Genomic DNA, 8,166 nt, shown 5'->3' on the forward strand with positions numbered 1-8,166 from the left:
AGGTATGGAATTACATGGTCAATGACAGTATTTTCACATGGGTGCTTGAGGTTTTAACTGTGTCATTCATTTACTAAGGATTCCACTGGTAAAACCCCCAGTTCCAGCACTGTGCAAGCGAGAACTCTGCTTCCCTAAAGCTTCCCTTCCACATTTGTAAGTGCCTTTCTGTTGATCCCTGGGAGGCCAGTGCAGTCCTGCGGGAGAGGGCCATGCCGCCCTGGGATGGGATTTTCCACTGCCTTGTTTACAGTCACACCGAGTGAGTGCGAAATGGGAGTGTTCCAACCTCTCTGTTTTAACACTGCTTTACACCAACTCTACACAGCTCTGCTCAGAGCAACACGGTGAAGAACAAGATCCCTCCGTGTTCTGCTTGTGTTTTACAATGACAGCTTCAAAATACACAGTGTTCCTGGAAAGGGGGGATAAGGAAATGATCCTGTAAAGATGATCCTTTCTTCAGCACAAGAACCTCAATGACAATCTCACTGCCTGGCCTCGGGCGCTCTGTAAGCTCCTGTTGACTTGACTACCTGCCTCCTAGGGTGTTTTGTGGCTGCTGGCCTTGGATAAGAGATACTCCTGTGTTCTTCCTATCTGTGGATTCACTTGAGTTGTTCTGAACCAGGTGCGGCCACAAGAATAAAGCCACCATTGTGCTTGGGCCCTGGACTGTGCTCAGTGGGGTGAGCAGAGATTTGAGCTCCCTCGGAGGCACTGCCTGCAGTTTGAATGGGTTTTGTGTCACGAGCATGGTTTGCACTGCTAAGAGTTGTGTTCTGCACATGCAAACCCTGCATTGAATTTAGCAGCTACAGTCCCAGCAGCGTGCAGGCTCCAGGCTGTTCAAGCCACAGGTTCAGGCTCTGCAGACCCATAGCACAGCCTTGTTTACTGACAGCAAAAGCAGCTCTTAATCACCAAGTGGCCAGGTCATAGAGCAGGAAATGCTGCAGAGCCGTTTCATCACACATGAGCCTTCTCCACACTAAGAGATAACTTCAAAATCAATGTGTGTGCTTATGGTTTCCAGCAAGGTCAGTAAGAGGTGCCTGTCTCTTCAGCCACCTGCAGACATAGATGATGCATTTGCCAGGTACAGAACCTCTTCTCGGGTGTGTGAGATCTGCAACATCCAACCTGTTCCCCTCCTCTTTCCTTTCTGTTCCCTCTCCTTGTTCAACTTCCTCACCTCTGCTCCTCCCAAACCACTGCAAATACTCAATGTTTCCACAGAGCCTCCCATTCCCTGCTTAGCCAAAGCCCTGATGGATCTCAGCGAGGTTTTCCCTTCCCAAAAGTCAGCACAGATGGATGCCGTACTCTGGTGAGGGTGTAAGGAATACACATGCAAAGTGTGTTGGAAGGCGCTGCTCTCCCCAGCAGAGCTGGGGCCTTGGGTCATGCCTTAAGTCAAACTTGTTTGTCACCTTTTATCTGGAAGTAAAAGAAAATGGCATCGGTGTCTGCAGAGCTGTGTGTAACCCTCCTGGAGAGTGCAGAATGGGCTTGTTCCTTATCATCTTGGATTAAATCAACAGTGAGAGGAATTAAAGGTGGCACAGCGAGACCCAGGGTTTTCCTGGCATCTTTTTGACATGTGTAAACCATTACATTTGCACATTCATTTCAATGTAATTAATTGTTACCAAGCTTAATGAATTGGGTGACCTGGGGATGTGCTAAACATCCTTTACCCACCACAGAGACACGTGGAGTAGCAAGGAGAAGTTTGTTCCTTTTTCTAGAGGGAGGTTATATTAAAATACCCCACATTTCTAGGGGTCCCAGCATCACATATACAATAATCAGAGATGCATCTACAGGTTTCTGAGTTCCAGTTTAATCTGCAGGTCTACAGACTGCCCTCACATGCTAAAACTAAGAGATGATCTAAAATGGCAGTGAGGAGTCTCTGATAGGCCTAGGCTGAAAATGAACCTTTTTCAGTCCCAAGTGAAGGCAGCTCAGCCTCTATGAGGAGCACAAGTGAGGGAGGTGCATGTCAGCTCTAACAAACACCATTTCAAGAGGTACTTTGAGGAGCTGAGCACCTTTCTCACTGGGACAGTAAGGAGCCAGCACCTCCTCGTGCTTCCTTCCCTGGGCCCTGCTCCAGGGACACCTCACATGTTCCTGGGGCATTGGCACAGAGGGAAGATTGTGCATTTTATCCTCCTTGGCACCACTCATGCTCCCTTCTTATCGCATTGCTACAGCTCCTTACATTCCTGTCTCTGCTCCCTGTAACTGCTTCATGATGAGGGTACAAGGTTTCCCCTCCTGCTCGTTTTGTTCCCTCGGTGTCCCTCCACCACCATCTTTTTGGCTAATGTTACTACCCCAGCTCACCAACACGCATTAGAAAGACTCAATCCTGAACAGAAACACACACTCCCCAGCTCTGTCCTGTTGCCTTTTCTCCTCACACCTCAAACTCCCCCTTGGAAGCTCTGGATTGCTCCCCCCTTCCCAGGAAACATCCCTCTGGACCCTGTGCAAGGGGGCTGTGGTACAGCGTGCAGAAGCCAGAGGAAGCAGCCCTGAGCCAAGCCCCAGCACCTGGCCCATGTCAGCCTTGCAGTGATTTTAGATGGAAGTTTGGATGCTTATTCCGGACGGGCTCTCCCCTTAAATTCTCCCAGAGAAACTTTTTTCCCAGCCTAGCCCTGCTTCCCACTTTGAAATGGTTCCTCCCAGGCCAGATGCCGTATTATCTGGGGCGACTTTCCCTCCCAGCCTTATTTTCCTCCTACTCCTGAGTCCTTTGTCTGGCTGCCAAGTGGAACAGCCCTGCCAGGCAGACAGCTGCTCAGCATCGCCGCGCGGGTGCTGCCCTATGGGCTGAGGAGCTGATTCCAGGCTCATTCCATCTTTGAGGGGGACGTTCTGCCTTGGAAATGGCGTGTACCATAAGGAGGGAAAGCAAATAGCACCTGTAAAGCTGTCCGAAGAGACTGGGAACATTTAAGAGAAAGAGGCCCTAATGCTACTCTCAATTTACCTTCGAGATAGTGTGAGCAGCAAGCCTGCTCTCTCCTGCTCTGGCTGGAGGTCTCCCTGGAGGACCACCGAGTGTGAATGAGAAGTTTCCAAGACCTCAGCCACAAAAGCACAGGCCTGGAATCTCTCTAATGAGAGTTTTCCTCTCTGCAGTTTGCCAGGCAAATAGGCATCAGGCACCAATATCAAAACCAGCCCGGATTCCAATGAAAACCAGCAAAGAAAATAAGAGCAGAAGGGAAACAGCTTCATTTTGCTTGTTAAGAACAGACAAATCAAGCTACCGAGCGCCCCTCAGCCAGCGGGACAGCTCTGCCAAGCACGGGGTGAAGCCAAGAGCTTGGGATAAGGGGCTTCTCCTTCCTCCCTCTCGCTCACAGGGATGGATTATCGCATTATCCCCACGTTGCAGCGCTGCTCTGCATCGTCTTTCCAGATGAACGAGTGCTCCACCCTGCCCAGTCCCTCCAGTTTGCCTGCAAGGACTCTCCCTCTTGCCCTGAGGGCTGGACTCCTGCTTCCCTCCCACTCTGGAGCCCTTGAAGGCCGTGCCAAGGAGGGCGGCCCATGCACAGTGAGCTGGCACCACTGCGCCCAGCCCTGCCACTGGCTCCGGGCAGGGGATACCCCACCCTTTGGCTGGGGCAGAGAATTGCTTTGATCCCAGCCTCGTCTGGGAAAGCTCCTGGGCCTGCTCTGTGTCCGGGAGCAGAGGAATGGCAGCAGAGCCAAGGAATCACAGCAGAGCTGAGTGCTGGCTCCAATGAAGAGCTTTCCTTGACACACAGCCTCAGATGCCCTCATCAAATCACGTACGTGCCATATGGAGTTTCATTTTGGAGGGGCACATGGGGGTAAAACCTCACAGAAAACCTTCCAAATGCAAACCAAGTGTCACCAGAGCAGCGACATGTCCCTGGAACATATTATGGAGAGGCACAAACACCCCTGTCCCTCACAGCCTCATTGCGACACCAGCTGTAAAGCCTGGTGGGAGCATCCCTAATTGGTTTGTTACTGGTCATTTAGGCAAGGGAAGTGAAGGGGAGAGTGGAAGCAAAGTGCAGGGCTGGAAAATGGAAATGACTGTGAGGAAAGAATGTGGAGCTTTGCACCAATGGGATGGGTGCAGGAGAAGAGCACAGGGCAGGAAGAAGGAGGAAACGAGGGTCAACGGCAGTGACACAGCAGCACAGGCTGGCAGAGAGCAGGGCATGGCACAGGCAGTTCCTCTATGATCTCTGGTCAGGCAGTGCTGACACTGCTGGGCACGGACGCTTCCTTCCCTCACCCAGGGCAGAGGTTTCATTCTCCCAGGGGATAGGGAGATGCTCAAAGCATCAGGGCTTGGAAATGCTATTTTTGGGCAGCCAAACAATTAGACTCTGCCTGAATGTCTACCTGAAGGGTGACAGCAGGAGCTACTGCCCTGCAGTACTGCTATGGACCCCGACTTCACCCCCTACAAAAGCAAAGTGGAGAGATTGTGGGGTCCCCCCCAGGTCTCTATGGAGCAGACACACTGTGAGTTTCCCCCATGGAGCCAGTGGCCAGCCAGCTGCTCTGACAGACTCTTGCCTGGATGCTCCACATGTGCACACAAAAGGAGGGACAATCTGGATGTGGAGGATTTCCAGGCCTGGCAGATGCTGGTCACAGGAGATAACATCTTCTGTAACTGAAACTGCAGTCTGAGGAAATGGAACACAGCACAGCTCAGGCAGAGCCCCGAGGCCTGAAGCATGGCTCTCCTGCCCAAAAGGGCTTTCAGGAGGCGAGGACATGGCATCCTCCCTGGAGCATGTGGGGCTGGGGCATGGTTTGCTCTTGCCCTGGAGGAAACACCAGTGCTCTGCTTGAGTCCACCCTAGGAAGCAGCAAAGGGGAAGTGGGACACACATGGCTCAGCAGCCTTGTGCAGCCCCAAGCTGAGGACTGGGGGCTCCCCACAAAAGGGGCAGGAGCTGTCGCCAGGAGCATCCCAATCCCAAGTTCTGCCTGCTCCCAGTGCCCAGTTCTCTGGTATAGAGAGGGTAATGCTGGGGATGGTAATGCTGGGGATGGTGTGTGGGGCACAGCCACAGGCTCAGAATTTTGCTATTCCATTGCTTATGTCTATGTTTTTATTCACTCCAAGGAACTTGAGGGGAGATCTTACCCAGGAGTAATTAAATCACTTGCACCCTGGTTTATGATGTAACCCCTGTCTCTGTGGCTGAGCTGATACAGATAAGTTTCATGCTCTGCAATTCACCGTGTGTTTAGCAGACACAGTCAATTCATCCACCTTCTAAATGTGGAAGGAAGGAACATATAAACCAGACCTGGACTTCCAAAAGCAGCTCCTGAGCTGCCTCGCTGGCATTTTTAAGGTATGTTATTTACAGACTGGACAGGAGCCAACCAAAACCTCTCTGAAGACGTCTCTCCCTTACTCACAGAACAAAGTCTAGTGCTTTATGAAAATGAATAATTAAATGCTGAGGTTTGGGCATCTCCATTTAGTGCTGAGAACTTGGCATCCTCCCTGCTCCAGATCTGGGGAAAACGAGAATGAGAGTCAATAGAAAATGATTTACAGAAATAAGATGAGATTAGTCTGTTTATCCCAAACTAACTCTGTGGATAAAGGGAAGAGATTTGCATGCTCTGCATGAACTGTGAAGCAGTTGATGCTTTCCAATCTTGATGCAGTTTTTAATATAAACTCTCCTCCCTTTTCCAGGCTCATCTCAATTGGCATTTGGAGACCATCGTGGATCTACTCTTTACCAGCAAAGCCAGCTTCATCAACCAGTCACAGTAACCAGGTAACTGTCAGGTATTAAAGAGGATTGAAAGATGCTTGGATTACTACAACATGACTTCTACCAGGGTGAAGGACCCTCAAATGGAGCAACAATAAGGATGTTTAATGTATGCAGAAGTCTTGCTGGAAGGCATTCCAGTATAAACAGTGGGGTAAATGCTACAGCAGAAATTAAAAGGGTAAAATACCCAAGGTAGTCGATTTATTTTACATTTCTTTTACCCCAAAAAAGCCCCCAGTGCAGAACTGGTCGTGTCCCAGTTTGTCATTGGTGAGAGTATAAATCCTTCTAAATATCACTGTAATATTTTAGTGCTGGGCACTCAAAGTTCTGCCACTTGATGGGAGCACAGTTGGCACACACCGGTACTGTCTGCGCCCAGGGACACCCAGTGCAGTCCCACACTGGAGAACAAAGGCTTTAAGGTTAGCAAAGGGTTATGATTCGGGCTGGCAATAAAAAGAACACACACAATTCATCTTAAATGTTACACAGCTTTGGAATTCTGACCCACTGGACTGTTAAAGGTGGGGGCTAAAGAAGTCCTAAAAGCCAAATCCTACTTTACAATAGGGCGTATCCTTTGTGCAGAGGAAGCCTCACAGCAATAGGTGTTGCGAGGATGCAGCACAGCCCCTCCATAGCATCACTGGGAGATGCTGAGGCAGTGAACACCCGCCTCAAAGTCCCACAGCAGTGGGACTCTATGTTAGTGACTGAAAAAGGGAACAAATGACCTGGCAAATAAGGTTATGTTCCTGCAGTGAATCTGGCACATTCCTGATCATCCTCTCCAAACCAGGAAGCACATACATAAATATATATGTATGGAATCAGGAATGCCAGGAGAAATGTCTCCTTACCCTTCTCAGTGCAAATGAAGTATAGAACCACTCTTCCATAGGTGACCTGTCCCTGGTATTAAAGTTATTCCCTACATGCAACTAAGTTCAGAAACATAAACCAAACTTAGATGTTGCAAATTAAAATTGAACAGAGGTTGATGCAGGTGTTTAAGCACCACTGGGCTGTTATAAACAAGGACATTGCTTAAATCAAAATCTTTAAGTGAAAGACTCTGTACATGAGATTTGGCTTCAGCTTAAACCTGTCCAGTTCCTGTTCTTGAATCTTACACCTGCCTCAAGCTTCAGTCACTCATTTGGACCCATTAAGAAACAGCAAAGCACATCAAGTAAGTTCTTGCTTTTTATTTAGCACTCCTTAGCATAAGCTTTTAGGGACAATCTGCCCTCAGCTGTAAAGAGCTGTGGCTGAGAAACTCCAGCATTTCCAGTCCTTCCCTCCCTCCATGTTAAAGAGTTGTTGCTTTCCAAGCTCACTACACAGCCTGAGCAGCAGCGGATGAGGCCAACACTGCCCACAGTGGGGTGTCCACCCCTGAGATCTCCCAAACCTCATTCCACACTCAGGCATGGTTGTGGTACTTTACTCCTTCTGCCAACCCTGCCCATCCATGAGAGCCCGTGACAGGGAACCCCACACGGCACTGACAGAACACTTATGTTGCTCTCCACATTCATTGCTCAAGTTTGCACTGACCACAGAATCGGGCAGAAGAACTGGCTGCCAGTTGCAGCTGGACTCTTCTTGCTGTGACTCTCCCATCAATGGACTTCACCAACCACTTAATTCAGGGAATAACTGTATGGACACAGACCTTCCCAGAGAGAGGGGAAGGGCAAAAACTGTGACAAGGGCAGGAAACTTAGGGACTAAGGCAGTGCAAGGGATTCCTCATTAGTCTCTAACTCTGATACAAATACATATATTTATATCTGGCAATTCACAATACACTCCATTTCTTCAAGAGTAAGGAAGTTTATTGCAGCCGTTCTGCACATTTGGACCTTATTCCCCCAGGGAATACTCAACAACAGACACATCCTTCCTACTCTCAAATCACCACCTTTCCAGGGGGCTTTCCAGTGGAAGTTAATGTTTAATATGGATGTAGGAATCATACTTTTAAATGTTAGGACAGTGGGCAGGTCCTGTTATTGATGCATTTAATCCTAGAGCTTGGATAGCAGAGGCTCACTGAACACACCACTGGAGATACTAAGTGGAAGAAATGGATTTAGGATTAAAGCTCGGTATCTGAAAAGACTAAAGAAAAACGACATGTTTCTAATAGAGGCACAGGAAGCGGATGCTCCGGTCACTGAAGGACATCAGGAATCCATTTCTCTCAAGAAAATGCATTATACACTAAAAATACATCCTAAACCCACATTGCATCAAAAGGGTGACAAGAGACAGACAACTGAGAGTTGGGGAATAAACGATGACAACGCGTAACATCCACAATGCACGCACACAGCCCTCA

The sequence above is a fragment of the Melopsittacus undulatus genome, chromosome 12, assembly GCF_012275295.1.
Source record: "Melopsittacus undulatus isolate bMelUnd1 chromosome 12, bMelUnd1.mat.Z, whole genome shotgun sequence".
Lineage (NCBI taxonomy): Eukaryota > Metazoa > Chordata > Aves > Psittaciformes > Psittaculidae > Melopsittacus > Melopsittacus undulatus.